Here is a 19,047-nt window from a genome sequence, read left to right on the forward strand (position 1 = left end):
GTACAAGGGAGAGATCACAATACAAAAAATAGAATCCTACTTGAAAAAGAACAGAGATTAATTTTTTTAACTAAAAGTGACAAAATAGGACTCAACGAGTCTATAGATTGGTTAAAAATCTGATCGCCCTAATGTGTAATTTATAATCATTGGCACAACCTTCTTTTTGACTGTTAATAGCAGAAACAGAGAACACAATTGAAGTAGAGGCCCTTTAATGACATAAACACTAAAAAAGGACTACTAGAGAGCTATATATAGACCTCTCAAAATGGCGGCCGAAACATAGATACTAACCAGAACAGGCGCCGGCACCCATGAAGGAGGATCTTACAGAAGGAGCTAGAATCAGCCCATAGAAGACACCAGCCCACAGGGATACCACTCCACCCCGTAGTGGCACCATTGGGAATGACTAGAGACGAAGAAACAGGTAAATCATGATACACACGGTAGCCTGTGCAAAGTATTGAAATACAGAGAAGTAAGATAGCACTTAGATTTAAACTCAGCATTTTTTAACATCCGTTTAGCATTTTTTTTAACACTTTTCTAGCTTTAAGAATAGCTGGAGAATAGTTTTACTAAAGTCTTTTTTCGAACTGTTTTCAGCAATGGGAAATAGGAATCCATTTAGAACTAACGGATACAACCCGTGTGGTTTATTTCAGAAACCAATTGTAGAAGCCTCTACACAGAAGCTAAAACTTCATTAACACATCCGCAAAACATTGCGGCAAGGAAAAGAACAGAGAGAGTTTTCTGACTAAACTACTGGTAAGCTGACTAAAATGCGACCTTTTTAAGAACCCATGCATAAGGGATAAGCTATTATGATCTCGCCATTATGTTTAAAATACGTTTAAAATATATAGAAACCAAAACCAATTACTAAAGAAAGGACACCACTCCTCTCCAAATTAAACGACCTTGCAGAGGAACTGCAATTACCAGAATGCTTTGTGTTTTCTAAGCTGAAGGCTGGAGTAAACTTTCTTGTAAATAAAATAATTTGTTGTTTGCAGATTCGGTAGGAATATCCTTCCTCCCAAGAAAATTACGCCCAACACATGTGGACATTTTTTCGCCTGCTAATCAAGAAAGCCCCCACACTAAGAAGACCAGGTAACCAAATGGACCCTGTAGTCTTTTTTGACACCTCTAAACGTGTCTAAAGAAACATACATTGATTCTTTTTTAATGTTTCTTTATCAACAGTTATTATCATCTTAAAGAAGAGGCCAGAAGAGTTCATACTTAGCTGAAGCCCATTCTAAACCCCCCTTATTGACCACTCCTGAAGAAAGTCCCAAGACCTACACAGAGGACTGAAACATGTCGAGAATTTTTTGTCAGTCTAATTAGTTAAACTGTCTGAGTGAATTGAAAATTCCAATGAAGGGACAATCTAATCCTAATTATTGAATAGAATTAGAATAGAAGAATTAGAGATTAGAAAGTCATAATCTCTAAGATCTTTTAGAATTGTATGTTCTTAATGTTTGTCTTTGTCAACACGATACACTTGTATCTTTTTAGAGGGTTTAATCATGTATTTTAGACTATTTTGCTATCTCCATTAAAATTTGTACTTTTTGAATTAACCAATGGCATTCAGATGAATGGATAACTGTTGATAAAGGACTAAGTCCTATCTTTTCGAGTCTTGTGTAACCTTAAGTCCCAAAAACAAGATAGGACTCCACAATCGTGGAATTTGGGCTCTCTTCATTGTATTCCTTATGCCCTCCAAATGGTGCCACTCTGTCTGGGTTCCACAGGATGTGTGGGGAGGGGAATTGGCACCCTGGACTGCGTTGCCTTAGCAACCCAAGTCGCACTCTATTCTGATTGGTAGCATGTGTGAGTGACAGATAGGCTGTTGAATGGGGGGTTTTCTGCATAAAAGCAGGGCTTTTGGGACTGGAACTTCAGAAGTCGCCACAGGACCTAAGAATCCGAAGAGGGGAGAAGCTGAGCCATCTGCAACGACGACACCACCGGTGGAGCCCTGCTGCAACGACCTCACCACTTCCCCAACGACAAGAGAGGATCTTCTGCCAGGAGAGTCTTCTTCCTCTGAGCTGGTGGGATCAACCAGTTCACCACCTTTCGCCTTCCAGGATGTCTCTTGGTCGAATCGCCCGTGCCAAGCACCCCGATGGACGGATAGCCAAGCTTCACCACTGTGACCGCGAATAAAAGGAACGCACCTTTTAACCGACGAACTCCGCAGCTGGTCTCTTCCCTGGGCAGTGCACCGACTCCAAGTTTCCTCCTTGACGGGATCTTCTCTTCCCCTGGTGGAAACAACAAACTGCAAACACTGCCAGGAACAACTTCCACCGCTGGAGCTTCCTCTCTCTTAAACGTACTGTGTTCCACCTGGCCTCCCTTTCTACGGTTTGCTAGAGGTGACCCTTACATCCTTTGCTTTCCAACTGGGCTGGCCCCCAGACCTTCTAACTCTACCTCTTGAACCACCCCAACCTCTTTTGAACATTGTGAAAAGACTTTTAGTGCATTTTAAACTGTGTGATCTTGGGCACATTTTGCCTTGCTCCATTTAAAGTGGGCCTGGCCTATGAACTTTGGCTCTACAGTGTATACTGCCTTCACTCACTTGCTTTGAACTTAACAGTGTTGGGAACCGTTTTATTTGTATGCCCTGCCTTTTTCTCTCCCTTTAACTTAACTATTGGAGTGCCAGCTAAGTTACACGCTCACATCTGTTTTGACAAATAGTGGCCTTTTAACTCTGACTTGTCTAATAGTTATCAAGGGAGGTGTGTATACTTTGCCTGACTGTGTTTTAACTTGCTTTTGATTTAGAGTGATAGTGTATTTCTTAAAGTGTGTTTTAAATAAATAATAATATACTTTTGATACAAAGCTCTGGTCAGTGTTTGTTTTCTCTACTGTGTTTTTCGCCCTATTGAGTATACTCTATATACTGCCCTACTCTTCTTGAGAGAAGTCTGACTGTTCAGCCACAGCTACCAGGTAAATCTGGGTGGTGCAGACTGCTACCAATTGGGTTTACTGCTTACTCCTGTAGTCTTAAATCTTTTTGCAGTGTTCCCCAAAGGAACTGCACAGGATTCTGCCTAACAACATTGTCCGGCCTGGGCAAGATCTGGGGCTAGCTAACTACCCCACGCCCCCGTTTGACAAACTTTTTAGCGAAATTGAGGCATGGGGTAAGGGGCAGCTGTCTTGGATGGGGAGGCTCAATGCCATAAAGATGAACCTACTTCCGAGGGTGCTTTACCTCTTCCAAATGCTTCCTATTCGACCACTGGAAGCATACCTGAAAGCATATCCTGCGGTTCCTCTGGCAGGGCCAGAAGCCCATGATGGGATATGAGAGTCTTATTCTGCCCAAAGATAAGGGAGGGGTAGGTCTCCCAGACCTGACAATGTACTATAGAGCGGCACAACTTAGAGCGCTGGTGCCACACTTGAGGGAGGACGCGGACAAACAGTGGGTGTTACTGGGAAATGAACACCTACTCCCTGTAACGGTGGGAGAATGGCTCTGACTTCCTAGAAATAACCTCCCGAGGTGGATCAGAGAGCATCCAATACTGGGGGTCCACTGGGAGGTACTGGTCAAAGGGGCTAGGGGGGAGAAGGTCACCACGTGGCCCTACCCGATGAGCCACAACTGGGCACCACCAGTCAGGGACGCTATTCCGGAGATCGAGCATTACCAGGCCTGGTTCAAAGGGAGATTAGCTAGAGTGGGTCAACTAGTAAAAAAAAGGAAAAAAAGGGGGATTTCACGAGCATTCAGGAGTTGAAGGAGCCACTGGGCCTAGGCACACCGTCAGTACTGTTATACCTTAGACTGAAGGGAATGCTCATGTCAGAAAAATGTAAAAAAGAATGCCCCCAGAGAGACCTCTTTCCGGTTGAGAGGGTTCTAGATGAACATCCGGATATGAGGGGTCTCATCTCCCGCCTCTATGGAGCCCCACTGGAGCCCAGGGGAGGGGCTATACAAGGGCTCTGAACACGCTGGGGGAAAGACTATGCATGGAGCTGGGAGACAACCTGTGGAGGCAAATGCGTAGACTGGCTTTTAAAACATCCATCTCCTGTCAGTACAAGTTGCATGCCATAAAGCTGCTTCATCGTTGACAATATGACCCTGGACGCTCTCCAGAATGTTTCCAGCGGTTGATCCCCACTGTTGGCATTGATGTGGAGCTAGGGCCAACTACTGGCACATGTGGTGGGACTGCCCCAGGGTGCAGGGGTTCTAGACAGAGGTCCTGGGATGGATCAGGGATGCTGGCGGGGTAGGACGCAGGCTAGACCCGATGCTGATTCTCTTCAGCTTGGGGAGGAGAGATGGGGAACACCCACGCCCAGTGCATTATTTTCTACTGGCGGCTTGTGCATGTCGGGGCAGATTCTGGAAAAGGGGGTCCCTTCCCACGATGCAAGAGTGGTCGTCCACAGCAAAGGACATTTACCTTATGGAAAAGATAACAGCAGCACTCCACCGGAGTAACGCCACAGTGGAATCGGAATGGTTGCAATTCCACAATAGGTTTCAGTGAAAGGACAGGCCCGGCCTGACAAAACGTTGAACATGAGAGGAAAGACACAAGGTCGAAAGGAAAGACACAAGGTCGAAAGGAACAGAGCTCCCTCGTAAATAGCCCACTTGGTCCAGGACTTACGAGTTTTGGTTACTGTTCCAATCGTTAAATTGCAAAGAGAATGAAAAACTCTTGCTGCAAGGGGGGGGGAACAAGGTGGTAATGTGTCCAGTTGATTACAGCATGTTTAGAGAGTCCACCCCTCATGTTGTTAAATTGCTTCAATGCTTGACCCTGTCACAAGTTAATAAAAATAGATTTACAAAAAATTAATTGGTAAAGAAAGCGGCATGTCCCTCAGCTCTCTGGTTCTCGCCGGATCTCCGGGCATGGTGGGCAACTGTCCGTAATGCTGAGCGGAAATGGCCTTTATATGTTGATCCTGCTTTGAAACTTTATTTTAAGATGAGTTAGTCTCATATCATCTTGAAATAAAGGCTGCAAGAAAATCTTACTTTGGCAGTATTTTTTCAATCGGCTGTCAATACTCCAAAACAACTTTTCCAGACAGTGAAAGATCTTTCTGCTCAGAAACTGGCATCGGTAGCGCTAGCTTCCCAGAAACGTTGCAACAATCGGTCCCCACCCCCCCCCACAAATAAAATAAAGGTTATTAGGGATAACATCAGAAACCAAGAGCCCTCTACATCTGTGATGCAACCTTCTGTACCTCCTTCCGAGACTGTGGTACCTTTACAGAGTTTCCAGTCTTTCCAATTTATTAGCCTCTCCACAACAGTAAACATGGGGCTTTGTCTAAAATCAGCCTCATCTCTAGATGAGATTCCTCTTTCCATCTTTAACTCTATAGCCAAGGAGATAAGCGAGTTTCTCGCTAGAGACCTCAATTCGTGTCTGGTTTCATTCCTGCCACTCTGAAACATGGGTTGGTTATCCCACTATTGAAGAAACCATCTTTGGATGCTACAGTTCTAGCAAACTACAGTTCCATTTCTTTACTCCCTTTCTTTATGAAATTGTTGGAGTCAATAGTCACTCCCCAGCTTAGGTCTTTTTTGGAAGACCAGCAAGTTCTGCATCTTTCACAACTGGGTTTCTGCCCACTTATGGGCACTGAGCCTGTACTGGTTTCCGTCTTGGATGATCTCGCCTGAATTAAAGATCAGGGCGGTGTGACGGGTGTGATGAATCCTGTGGAGTCATCACTGATTCCCCGGCATTGATCTCCTCCCATGTGACCAAGGGACGGTAGTAGCTCCTGTTCCTCACCCTGGGGGTGGTACTAGAGGGGGGGGGGGATCACATGGGAGGAGTCGGCTGTCGGGTAAAGGTGATGACCCCATCATGAGGGATGCAGTATTCTTCCCCCTCTAGCAGGAGGGCCTCATAATTCTTAAATTATTGATGGCTTGTTGTCACAATATAAATCCCTCCCCCTGTAAACCCAGAAACCCCTACATGCAAATCACTCTAGACAAAATACCATTCATAACTCATACACACAACACACACCTCACCTCTCCTGTCTCTAATATATTTCTAAATAAAAGTCCTAAACAATATCACTTTGGGAATCCTAGAAATTCTATGGACTCCAACTCCGATAAAGCCTCAAGTAATGAGATGAGGAGGAGGAGGAAGAAGTTAGTGCAGATTGAAAGAAACACAATGTTGAACATGCAGACTAGTTGTTTTGAGGAAGCATGAGTGCGCGGCACATTTAGAAATTGTGTCTGAACTCAAGTATATGGCAGAGGGCCGTGACTTGGGGGGCTGTGACCCTCAGAGGGTTAATCTTCTGTGACCGGCACCAAGTTGCGAAACGTTTCCATTTGTGCCCATAGAATTTAAGAGTCGACAACGCCCGGGCCGGCAGCTCGTAACCACCAAACTAATGCTGCAGGAGCCAAGCCTTCAGGTTCAGTGATCCTGGGTCGTGGTGCAGGATTGCGCCTCCTTCCCTGGCGAGCAGATCCATGACCACTGGTGGCTTGACTGGAGGCAAGGCTGACATGCCGAGAAGGTCCGGGTACCAGATCTGTCTCGGCCATGCTGGTGCGACGAGGATCATCCTGCACCACCGCCGTCTGAGTTGACTTATGACTCGTAGTAGTAGAGGCAACGGAGGGAACACTTACAGGAACAGGCCTTCCCACAGGAATGAGAATGCATCCCCCATGCTTCTCTGCATGCAAATCGATCTGGGGACTGCGCCACCAGAGGAAGACTTTATCCTGCCGAAGCTCCGATTCGTGGCAAAAGCGCAGCTCCCTGCTGAGAGAGTCGGCAACGGTGTACTTTACTCACGCCAGGTGAAAAGGAACGAGAAACATCCCTTGGTCGACGCCCCAGTGCCACAGTTCCTGCGCCTCTCTGGAGAGTGCAGGGGACCTGGTGCCCCCCTGCTTCCAGATGTAAAACATTGTGGTGGTATTGTCCGTGAAGACCCTCAACACTTTGCCCATGAGGGACTGAAGGAATAACTTGAGGGCCCAAAATACTGCCCGCAGCCCCAGGATGTTGATGTGTAGCTGCTTCTTCTCTGGCAGCCACAGGCCTCTGGCATGGAGACATCGGGTTTGGGCTCCACAGCCCTCCAGGGAAGCGTCTGTCATGACTGTTTCCCAGTACGGGGGGCTCTGAAAGTCTGTTCCTCTGGCGATGTTGTAGCGCACGCCCCACCACCTTATCGCTCAATGGAACTATTCGTCGAGCACAATCCTGTCCTTGACGTTTCCGGACATCTGGAATCCTACCAGCGTCCAGGTATTCCTGGAGGGGTCGTATCGGCACCCTGCAGAGCCTGATCAGGTAGATACACAACAACATCATGCCGAGCAGTGACTTGATGGTCCTCACCGTAGCGATCTTCAGTGCCAACAGCCGTTAACCTTTTCCCAAAATGGCTGCCACCCTCTCTTCCGAGTGGGCAGCCAGGCAGGATATAGTTTTGAACCTGGCCCCCAGTAACAACACGTCCTGAGATGGAATCAAGCAGGACTTTGGATAGTTCACCGAGAACACCAACAGCAATGTCCCTTGACTTGGTCCGGATGAGCCAGTCGTCGAGGTATGGATCCACATGTATTTCCTGTAGGCGCAGATGGGCCGCCACCAGAGCTAGGCACTTCGTAAAGACTCTGTGCACCAACTTCATTCTGAAGGAGAGAGCCTTGAACTGGTAGTGTTTCCCTTGTATGACGAATGGCAGGAACTTGCAATCTTTTCTGTGAATGGGGATGGGAAAGTACGTGTTATCTAGATCCAGTGACGATAGGAAGTCTCCCTGCTTCAGTTGGCCAAGCACGTGCTGCAACGTGACCATCCTGAATTTTTTGGACTTGATGTACTTGTTGAGTCGTCATAGATCGAGGATGGTCCTCCAGCCCCCGGTTTTCTTTCTTACTAAGAAGTATCTGGAGCAAATTCAGGAGCCCCAAAGTCACTCCAGAACTAGCTCTATCACCCCTTTTTAACATTGCCTGAACTTCCAGCCGCAGTTGATGTACGTGTTGTTCCTACCGGGACACTGGTGGTATCCGCAGACACTTTCGCTGAAACTCCAAAGTGTGTCCGTGGCCGAGAGCGTCCAGCACCCATCGATCGGTGGAGATGTTTTCCTACACGCTGACGAAGTTCGCCAGCCGGCCTAACGCATGGGTGGGGGCCCGACGTCTTTGCCAGTTCAGTCCTGCTTGGAGGCCAGTGCGCCGCCTTGGGAGCCTTGACGACAACAGCAGCCACCTCCAAAGGCCTTGGAAAAGCCTCTCAAGGTCTCCAGGGTTGAGGAACGGGAGGGCTGGCGGTAAGAGGACGATCCTCCGCCGAAAGCCTTCAAGGATCTGGTCGACTTTTCTTGAGGATTGAAAGGACAGACAGTGCTGTTGCAGTGTGCCCGGGGCACGGCCGTCTGTGTGGGTCTTGATGGCCTGAAGAGATTCATCGACGGCCTTTCCGAAGAGATTGTCTCTGTCAAAAGGCATGTCCAGGACCCTCATCTGAACCTCTTGCCTAAAGTTGGTGGCCTTCAGCCAGCCACGACAACAGAGGCAAACCCTGTTTCCGTACTGGCGGAACCCCCTGTCCACAATGTCCAGGGCCACGGTGATAACATGGTCTGACGTAACCTCGCCCTCCTAAAGGATCTCCATCGCCTCGACCCGTTTGTCCAGGAAATCCAGTATCAGGGCCATCTTGTACCATAACTCCAGGACATACCTGGCTAGGATAGCTAAAGCGTTTGCCACCTTGACCGTCTTTGTCGTTGAGTAGATGACCTTTCTACCTAGGGCGTCCAACTTCTTCCCCTCGTTAACGGAGGCTGACAGATTGGATGATTTCTTCTGTGCGGACGCCGGGAATACCGAGTCCGGTGATGGCTGGGATCGCAGACACTTTGGGGCAGACTCCGGCATCTGGTATTTTTTCTCCAGCCGGTCTCTCTTCGCCAAGGCTGAGGCGGGGGTACTTCAGCAGTGCCAGACCCTCATCCCAGACGTCGTCCAGCAGGGGCACCGCTAGAATGGTTTTCCTTTTTCCCTCCCGGCGTTGATAAATGAAGTCCTCCTTCGTCGTCTCATCTGGCATGAACTGGAAGAGTGTCAATGCGCATGTGACCATGTAGTGGAAGGAGCCCATTTCGTCCAGGGAAGATACCACTGTTGTCGTCGGTGTCTGTCGTCGCCGTGTCCATCCCTGTATCACTGGGGGTGGGAGGGTGGCACTGGCGGCTGGAGCGGAGGCGTAGGGCGCCTCTTCCTTTTCTTTGGCGGTTGTCGCCCTAGTGTCAAGAGGGTCATCGCCAGTGGTGCTGGTGGAGATGCCATCGGCAACCTCGTCTTTATCTCTGACACCAGTGTGTGGAGGGGTGAGAGAAAGTCCTGCGACAGATCTCTGGGAGGTGCCTGGGGAGTAGGGTAGCTGAGCCCAGCGTCCATGTCATCATCGTCGGCGGCCTCTCTGGGGTGGACTACCGCCTCAACATCCCAGTCATCCCCAATGTCTTCTTGGATGGTATGGATGGAACCCTCATGTTCCTCTTTGAAATGAAGAAATATCCGTGCCCTGGAGCTCTTCTACAACTCACCCACTGACCCTGGCCGCCCGGGTCTCCGTAGGGTTACCCTGGACCAGAACAGCCCCTTTTGCCTTCGAAAGGGCGGCCGCCACCAGCTAGATAGATGAGGACGATTTAGCTTGTATACCCTGGGCTTTTACGGGCAGGTTGGACATCTTGTCCTGCTGTCTGGCCTTCTCCGGTTTCTCCCGCAGCTTGCCCGGGGTACCCGACTTTCTCTATGGCGAAGAACTGGAGTGACAGCTGGAGACTGAGGCCAATGGAGATGTTAATGAGTGCGCCCTGGCCGTCGTGGAACCCGCTTGCACGGCAACCCCAATGGAAACTGCCTCACAGTGCTTGGCCTTGTCTTGGGCACCCACGGATGGAGCGGCCTCAAAGGAATTAGAAGCCTACTTTGACTGGCCGGATCCGGATGAGGCATGCCCCTGTGAACCACAACGGGCAGGGGCCTTGGATCTGAGCCACGCCGCCAGTCTGGTGTGCCGATCCTTCATAGTGCGCTTGGTAAAGCCACGACAGATCTCACAATCTTCCTCCTTGTGTATCGGGTGAAGACAATAAAGGCACTGGGAATGCTTGTCCTCCATGAAAACATTCTGCAAACCGCAGCTGGTGCAGAGCTTGAAGAGGGAAGCCCCGTCCTCCTTCACCTCCGACATGGTCCGGCATGCAGTGTAGGCCTGATGGTCTTCTGGAAACTTTGAAGAAGAAATACTTGATGATTCTGCCCTTGAGGATCCTATGAAAGATGCCGTCAAACAGAACCCCATTAGTCAGATGAAGAAATGATAGCTCACAAACTCGATCGAACAAAAATAGGATTTTACTAGCAAAAAACCGCAATAAACGCAAAAAGCTGTAAGAGCGAAACACGAGGACTCCCAACACTTGGATGTGAGATAAAAATCTCAAGATGGCTGCCAGAGGAGGGGCTTAGAGAGAGGGCAATCATTGGCTAGGGGCAGTATGACCCAGAGCTCAGTGGTTGGTTTATAGGAGAAAGACCGTTTTTAAACTAACGTGAAACTGTTTTTCCTTTTACCGAGAATTCCCGGCCTGACGACGGGGAATATTCATGAGCATGTGAATCCATGCCAGACCCCATACTGGAAAATATAAGGATGAACAAAAAAACAAAAACACATGGTAATGCAGGTTTAAATGAAGATGGGGGACAGAGGGCAGCTTTCTGATTGTAAGAAGTAGACTTGGTGTCCTTTTGGTGGGCAGAGGCTTGGAGGCCTGTGTTCATTGCATGCTTAGGGAGAGCAGTGGCACTGTCTTGCTCTGCATTTCTCTTGCATACTTTCCTGAAACCAAGATGGAGAGTAGGTCCTTTGGATGAGTAAATGCATGCTACTTTGCCCTTGCACTTCTTCCCCTCCAGGCAAGCAGCATGCATTTTAGGTTCAGCTTTTCTGCATGGGAATACCATTGTAAGTACCTCCTCAAGTCATGCTACGGTGCTGGACATGGAGGGCATCACGGGAACTGGAGGTGCAGAGGCGGGTGCCAGCAGCTAGGAGGCATGAGGTGAGTCAACCGCCCCTGCCCCAGCACATGTGCATGCATCAATGACAGCCTAGCAGAAGATGCCCCAGTCAACAGAATCAGGAGACAAGCATGGTGACATGGTGCAGTGAGTGGGTACCACATCTACCACCTACCACAATAGCCATGCAAGTCTGAGAAGTGGGGAGGGGCGCGAAGGGACCCATCAAAGTGTCATGCAGTACATACCCATGCTGGCATCATAGCAGAGTCATGTAGCTAGCCAAACCCCCGCCGCCCCAATTTGAGTGGCACCTGTGGAGGGGACTTGCGAGAATGTGCACCAGAAGCATGCATGCCAGACAACTGCCCAGCACGGACCCCCTTGCCATTCCCACACACAGGCCAACAACCAACTGTCCATGTGACACGCACCCATATCCACATCTGTCCCCATCATTGTGAACACACATGTGAACACCCCTGACCAACCATGCCCATCAGCCCAATTGTCTGGGGGTCCTACTCAGCACCATGTAATAAATGTCTTGCATGCCAAAACACGCGGGGAATGAAACCTGACGGCATCTCCTATGTTCCATACAGGCACTCAAGCAATGCCAGAGGCATTTGATGATGAGTTGGCAGGTCCATCTGGGAGTTGCACGTCCCGCCAATACTACCACCACCACCCCGCAAAGAGGCAGACAGGCCATGCAATGGTGCATGTCCCACCATAACAACATATCACAGCAACACCAGGCCCACCTCCCACCCACAGTCCACCAGGAGCACAGTAAACCGAGCTGCACCCACTCCTGCAGCTGTGGGCTCCGCCACAGAGGCTACGTAACCTAGCGGAATGACCGTGGAAACACAGGGAGACAGCAACCTGGTCACAACACATGTGAAGTGCCACCAACCTCTGGCTGCAGTCTCTGGCAGCCACCTCCCACTACATCCGAGAGCTCGCCCAGCCGTAAACAGCGTAGACAGACCCCATGAGAGCCCACCATGCTGGCAACAGCATGGACAGACCCCTTAGCGCCCACCACACCATCGACGCATGCATACGCCCAATCCGGACACTGACACACCATCATATGGCTCCCCTTACAACTGCCCACGCCGATAGCGCACCCCCTCTCAAGCGCAGCCTTCACCTACACTCAGCATGTTGCTGCAGAGGTTGCGGTACATGAAGCAGAGACAAAGGGAGATGGAGGCCATTGAGCATACACTCTCAGGACACCTGCAGACCATAGGCGACAGTACCCATGGGAACACACGCAGGATTGCGCGGGACAACGCAAGGAACCGGACAGTGACAACTGCCAGTATGGCCACACTGATGCCATTTGGCCAGAGGGTCATGGAGTTGATGTAAGGCGTATCAGCACTTGCAGAGGCCATCCGCCAAAGCAATGAGTTGGTGCGCAAACATCTCCCAGGGCCTAGCTACATCCCTTCAAGTTCCATTACCCCAACAGGGGACTCGAAGGAGAGCACACTGAGGCGTCAGTCCCTGCGCCACCATTGCTCCAGATCACCAGGTGCTGGGAGAGGGAGGCCAGGGGGAGGGGAGGGGGGAACGAGGCCACGGACACAGTCAATGACGTGACACCAATTGCCCCGAGTGGCCATGCCATGGAGTTGGTGGTGGGAGGGGGGATAGAGTGCTGGGGAGTTGGTGGTGGGAAGTGGGATAGTTGGTGCACAATAATAATTCACTAAAACTGTTCAACTTCATAAATGCGAGAACATTCCTGATTGTGTTCATGTGCAATGTATTCACAGTGTTGGAAGTGGCTTGAGTCAGGGTAGTGCTCTAGAAGAAATTGTCTATTAGTGCCTGCCGTGCAAGTCTCCCATCTCTCACGTCATTCCTTTGAGTGGCTGGTCTGGCTCCTGCCTCATGCAGTTCATCGGAATCTTCCTCTGGGTGAGGCATGCCCTCGTCTGGGGTAGTGGCACATTCCTCCTCAGGCAAATGTTATGCAGCATTGCGCACACTAGCACAGTTTTTCCAACCTTGTCCAGGGCGTACATTAGGGCTCTGCCAGTACGAACTAGGCACCAGAATCGTACCTTGACGATTCTGAAGGTGCGCTGAATGCACACACTGCACACTGAGGACATGGTTGTAGGTGGTCTCGTATGGTGTACATGGGTCATGCAAAGGGGGCATCAGTCACACCAGCTGGGGACATCTGCAGTCATCTGAATGAAATGATGCACAGATAATAGTCACAATGTCATACTTGGGGGAGGTCTCACGCAGTATTGGGGCAATGGTCATCGTGTGCATGTATGTGTTCATGCCACCCATGCCATGTGTATGTGTGATGTCTGTGCAGCCTTTGTCAAAGGTGTCATGTATTCCTTTGCCTGCACATGCACCCTGTGTCATTGTGGTGGTTGTTCAGCGGTGTGTCCCTGGTGGTTGTGTGCAGCTCTCATGCATGGGACATGCTGGGTTGGTTTGTGTCCTACCCTACTACTCTAGGGGCAGTGTGTCAACATTCCCAGGTGGACGCGCGTGGGCTCATGGCTGTGGCACTGGCTGTCCTGCAATTGGGTGCTGTAGTGTGGTTATGGTACATGTGGTCATGTGTGTTGTAATTGCTGCAGTATGTGTATGTCAGCGTGTGTCCAGGTGTGTCCAGCGTGTGCATGTGCCCTTTGCTATCCCCTGTTGTTGGTGTGGGTGCTTGTCGGGTGCTGCTAGTGCAATCACTTGCCATGCCATGCGTCAGTGTTAACTCCCCCCAACCCCAATTTTTGTCAGGTGCTTCACTGTGCATATGTGGAGGCGATTGTACTCACCCAATATACACGTCCGTTGTCCTCTGCGCCTCTCCATGTATCCCGGAAGTGTGCTGTAGTGAAGGACCATGGAACCAGCTTGACCAGTGGGGGCACAGCTGTGCAGATTTTGATACTGCTCCCAATGTCCTCCTGGATTGTGGCCAGCAGTTTGGTGATGTCTCCCTGTTCATGCGGTACATGGTGACCAACTGGGTGTCAGTGAAGGTCCAGGGTAATGGTTTAACCCTGGGGATGGGTGCTCACCTAGCTTGGAAAGTTCTCCTCCTCCTCTTCCTATTCCCCACCCCCTGTGCTCACTGTGCCCTGGCCTGGTTGTCCAACATCTCAAGATTCAGATGCAGCACGGAGCAGCTGGCTGTTCCAGCGTGCAGCAAATAATGGCAGCATGGTGTTAGAAACAGTGTTTGGGGTAGGGGTGTGCCTTTGTTAGGCAGAATCACCTGCTGTACCCAGTCATCTTGGGAAACAAAGCCTATAAAAGGCCATACCACTCTGCAATCCGTTGTTAGGCAGAATCATGTGCAGTACCCTTTGGGATCACTACAGGCAATTATGACTACACGTGTAAGCACACTTTCACCTTTGGTACAAGCCTGTACTACACAGTAAAGTGGTAGCAGTGGCTGAGCAGCCATACTTCTCAAGAGTTTAAGTGAGCAGTAGAACAAGTTACACAAAGGACCAATGATACAGTGATTCAAATATACACTTACTCGAGGTTTCTTGGTAAAAGAATATACATTTATTTACACATAGGGCCTCATTAGGACCCAGGCGGTAAGGGGTTTACGGCGGCGTAAACAGCGCCGACCCTTACCGCCTGATTCCGAGGTCCCTTAGCGCCATGGAGGTTTTAACACCTGCTTTTAGCAGGTGTTAAAATCCATGGCGCTAAGGGACCTTGTTGTTAATTACGCCACCGTAATTTACGGTGGCGTAATTAACGCCTTCCCCACTCCCATTATGCCCTATGGGGCTAAAATGGGAATGGGGAAGGGTAAATGGGTAAATGGGGACTTACCGCCCCACTCACCTCGGAATGGGGCGGTAAGTCCGCCAACCACCATGGCGTAAACGTAGTTTACGCCATGGTGGTAAAGGTATGACCCAGGCGGTAACTTACCGCCTGGGTCGTAATGAGGCCCATTGACTTCGAAAACATTACACTAGCACAAGCAGCTCATTATCACACACTTATAAACCACATAAATCGAACCGGGAAATAAATGAACAAATTTAGCTCCAAAATGAAGTGGGAGAAAAATGGCACTTCAGATACATAGAAAACGGAGGAAAAGACAAGGGTATAAGAATAGACAGCCCGAATACATTAAAAGGCAGGTCAAAAGGTTTTAGTTAAATACAACTAGCAATTCTTCTCAACAGGCTGGGCCAAAGTCAATAGTTCAGAGTCTTTTGTCTAGGATAGCACAGTTCTGGTATATAAGGGTTAAGTTTTTGCCACAGATTTTCAAAGGATTTGGCTAGGTGAAAAGTTTGACGAATATTTGGAGAAGGACGAACCTTCGAAGTTGAGGAAAGTTATACGCACTTTCTCGATGGCCGAAAATATTTCCAGTCCGCTTTTGCACAGTACCTTTTTAAACTGAGAAAGCTGTATCAGAGGCAGTTGTTCCTGGAAGGTCCGAGCAGGTCTTGCAGTTCCTGAGCTTCAGTCTTGGGGACAAGAAGGAGGACGTCAGGAGGTTCCTGCACTGCTCAGGGATGAAGCTAAAGCTGTAGCAAGATGTTGCTCTAAGGTGTGAGTGCCTTAAAGAAGACAAACTGGTTTCCTTCCAACTGGCTATCCGGTTTTCAAGCAGCACTCTGCTGAAAATGCGACCCGTATCAGACGGTGTCCAGGTGGCTTACGAGTTGGTTGTTCCCACCAAACTCAAGGGAAGAAGGTAACCTTGAAGGGCTTCTCTGTCGATTGGAGTTTCAGGCAATTCGGACCTGCAGCAGGGCTTCACTGGTCATCCAGGAGTTGCAGCAGTCCTCTTCCTTCAGCTAGTCTTCGGTTCTTTCGTTCCAGAGGTTGACTGTCCTTTCCAAGTCCCAGAGACCTGCTTTTAAAATGTTTTCCCCCATTCATTCAGCCTGGATGCCACTCACCCAGCAGGGTGGCTGTCCTTGCCGGACAGTCAGCCAGCCAGCCAATCACACCAGAGTGCATTCAGGTCTCCTAGGAGACTAAGCACAGGGAGTTTCGGGCACCTCCCTCACAACCTGTCCACCCCAGACACTCGGCACCAGAGGAGGGCTTCAGCACAGAAGCCCGCCAAAATGCATGAACAAAGGGACCAAACCTGGTTTGGCGCACAGAGTTAAACACAAGAAGGACTTTTACTAAAAGAAATGGTGAAAAAGTTGACCGGAGTCTGTTTTTACAGATAGGTCTTGGGCGCCATATTGAAAAACGTGTCTTCCCTTGATTTTGAGCTACCGTTGTTAGTAGTCGCGAATATTCTAGGTAGATGATCTAAACCACTGCCACCAGCCATTCAAAATAGGAAAAGGTAACATTTTACTGTTACATGAGTGTTTTGACGCAGGAGAAGCTAAGCAACCCCTCCAGCACTCTATAGGAAGATAGTGTGTGCTGGGTCAGTAAATTTAAAAAGACTAGTAAAGCCAATTTAACTTTACATGCTCTGGGAGACGCTAGTCAGTCCCAGAGAAGGTATTTAAACCTTGGGGAGTCTGAAAGACACCCCTGTGCCACTGCACTAACGGTGCTGTGTGACACACATAAAAAGATGATGCCACTGGAGTTGCTTTAAGACTCCATAACCACAGAACACAAAAGTAAAACACACACAAAATACATGGAAGAGTGGGGAAAAAAAAGGCTCACACTCTTCCCAGGTAGAAAATGTAATCCCAGAAATCCAGCAAAGTTGCCGGGGGGTCTCAAAAGGTAAGGGAAATTAGCACATTCTTGAGAATTCTCCCTAACAGCCTTATGTAGCCCTCTGGAGTGCAGTGGATGCACCTGTGGCTTCATTTCTAGCACCTGTGTTCTTTTACCTCCAGCTGGAGGCTGGAGATAAATCTCAGCTGGATTAGCGCCGGTTTTCGGCGCCAATACTGCCGTACATGGACTTGATATGGCTGTAATTGCCCTTTGTGTTGTCAGGGCTATTAGCGCTGGCTGTAATAGCACCAGTTCGTTTTGGTGGCTGAAGGAATTAGCTCTGACTTGTGATCCGGTGGAGCGGTATTGCTGGTGCTAATTCCCTTACCGCTGCATTTAAAGGCTACTGCCTAACTCGCGATAAGGCCCGTTATTGTTTACTGTGGAAGTCTGGGCTTTGTGCCAGACTAATCAGTAGTTATGGAACAGGAAGGTACACTATGGCTAGTGTAGCTTCTGGGCTGCAACACAATGGTCTGGGATGTGTTGCAATAGTTCAATAGTTCTTTTTGTTTTGGTTAATAGTATCCAATGTTCTGATAACAATAATTAAGTCCTGAAAGACTACAATGGACTACCAGGCTTCTGGGCTAGGCCGGATATGAAGGAGATGGTTGACTGATGTCAGGATTGAGCAGCAAAAAAGGGGCAGGTTCTCCATAACACTGACCCCCAGCCCACATAAAACACCAGGAAGGGGAGGCACAGTACACTCCTTACTCACAAAGAAAGCCCTTTTTTGTATGTATTAAGCCATACCGCACCTGGAGGCAAAGGATTCTGTGTGCGTGGTTTGTCTTGAAATGCTGCGATCTGTGCACAGAGATCAAACTACCTTTTCCAAAATGCCCAGCTGCCCATCATCTTGGGAAACAAAGCCTATAAAAGGCCATGCCACACTCCAATCCGTGCTCAGCGTTTGCAGTTCAGGTGAGTAACGCTTACCTGTTAGCAACCCGGTCCATGTGGCGCGTTTTCTTCCTACGTCGTTGCCTCCTTGTTTCTTCCTGGACGTTTTTCATTCGTTGGGCTACCGTCTGGTTTCAGGATGAACCCCTGCCCTTTTCCAGACCTGAAAGAAGAAAAGAAGCAGATAAGGGTTACCGAGCAGCATGTCCATGAAAGTTGAATCCATTGTAATATCTGAAAGACCTGTTGCATGCTGGAGTGTGTCGGGCACTAGGGCAATACCTTCTTATCTGTAAAACTATGCTGGAGACCTGTTGACTGCCAGAAGTGCATTTGACCTTTGCGCTAATACTTTGTTAAAAAATGCTCAGTGTGAGGTAGATATCTCCAGGAACTCTAAGCACTCGGGTGAGGAGTTCATTCATAGTAACAGCGTGCTTATGGAAGGGTGCTGATATAGAGAAGCTAATGAAGAGTGGCACTAACATTGCGGCTGCCCACCTTATACGCAACCAGAGAACTTCTCCTCATTAACCTATCCAACAGCATTATGAGCCCCTTGCAAAACCGCCAGGTACATATCAGTGATGGGAGGGGAAAGAAACCAGGGAAAGGAGGGGACGAAAAGGGTTGGAGCCTAGGTTACACGCTCATTGCTTTTACCGCTCTCTCTCCTCCATGCAGGCAGTGCAATTCACAACCAAGGATTACAGACTACATGACGGGTTGATTCCGCCACAAGAAGGTTCTGCACATAGAAACCCATTTCTTTTGGGGGACCTGGGTGGAGGAGCTGTTTCATTCCATTGCTGCTATCCAGTCCCGCTTTGGAGTCTGTGTGCTATCATCACTTGTGCCTCTGCGTTCCCTGGGAAATATGTGACGACCCCGCGGGACCTCAGGTAAGGTGTTACAACTGATGGGCATGGAGAAAAAAAGAGCATCAGGCTTTTAGACATATAAAAGCTTTCAGCTTTTATAGATAAAAAATCTTTAGGCTTTTGGTAAACAACTTTTCTAAAGCTAGAAAAAAAACAGTTTCTAGGCGGAGGCAGGCAGTGCTATTTGTGAATCCTAAAGGAATGCCATCTGACTGGAGAGCAGAGCTCGAGGACGAGCATCGAGCTGGAACAACTTCCTCCATTATGGCCATAGGGGAGGGGTTAATATTCACACCTTTATTCTGCTTGGATTTTGAAGCTTTTGGAATAGAATGTTTGGGCTCTAGAGACCCAAAGCTTTTCTTTTTG

General features: G+C 49.0%; 1 protein-coding gene across 1 annotated transcript in view; it reads right to left on the reverse strand.

Moving 5' to 3' along the window:
• The window catches only part of LOC138498508 (zinc finger protein 268-like), a 53,765-nt gene extending 35,830 nt beyond the window's left edge, over positions 1-17,935 (reverse strand). The window contains exon 1 of the mRNA XM_069622285.1: positions 17,834-17,935. The gene's annotated coding sequence lies outside the window, so the exon portion shown is untranslated. The remainder of the gene's footprint in view (positions 1-17,833) is intronic.
• Positions 17,936-19,047: the final 1,112 nt, after the last annotated feature.

The sequence above is a fragment of the Ambystoma mexicanum genome, chromosome 5q (assembly GCF_040938575.1).
Source record: "Ambystoma mexicanum isolate Mex_15411 chromosome 5q, UKY_AmexF1_1, whole genome shotgun sequence".
NCBI classification, from domain to species: domain Eukaryota; kingdom Metazoa; phylum Chordata; class Amphibia; order Caudata; family Ambystomatidae; genus Ambystoma; species Ambystoma mexicanum.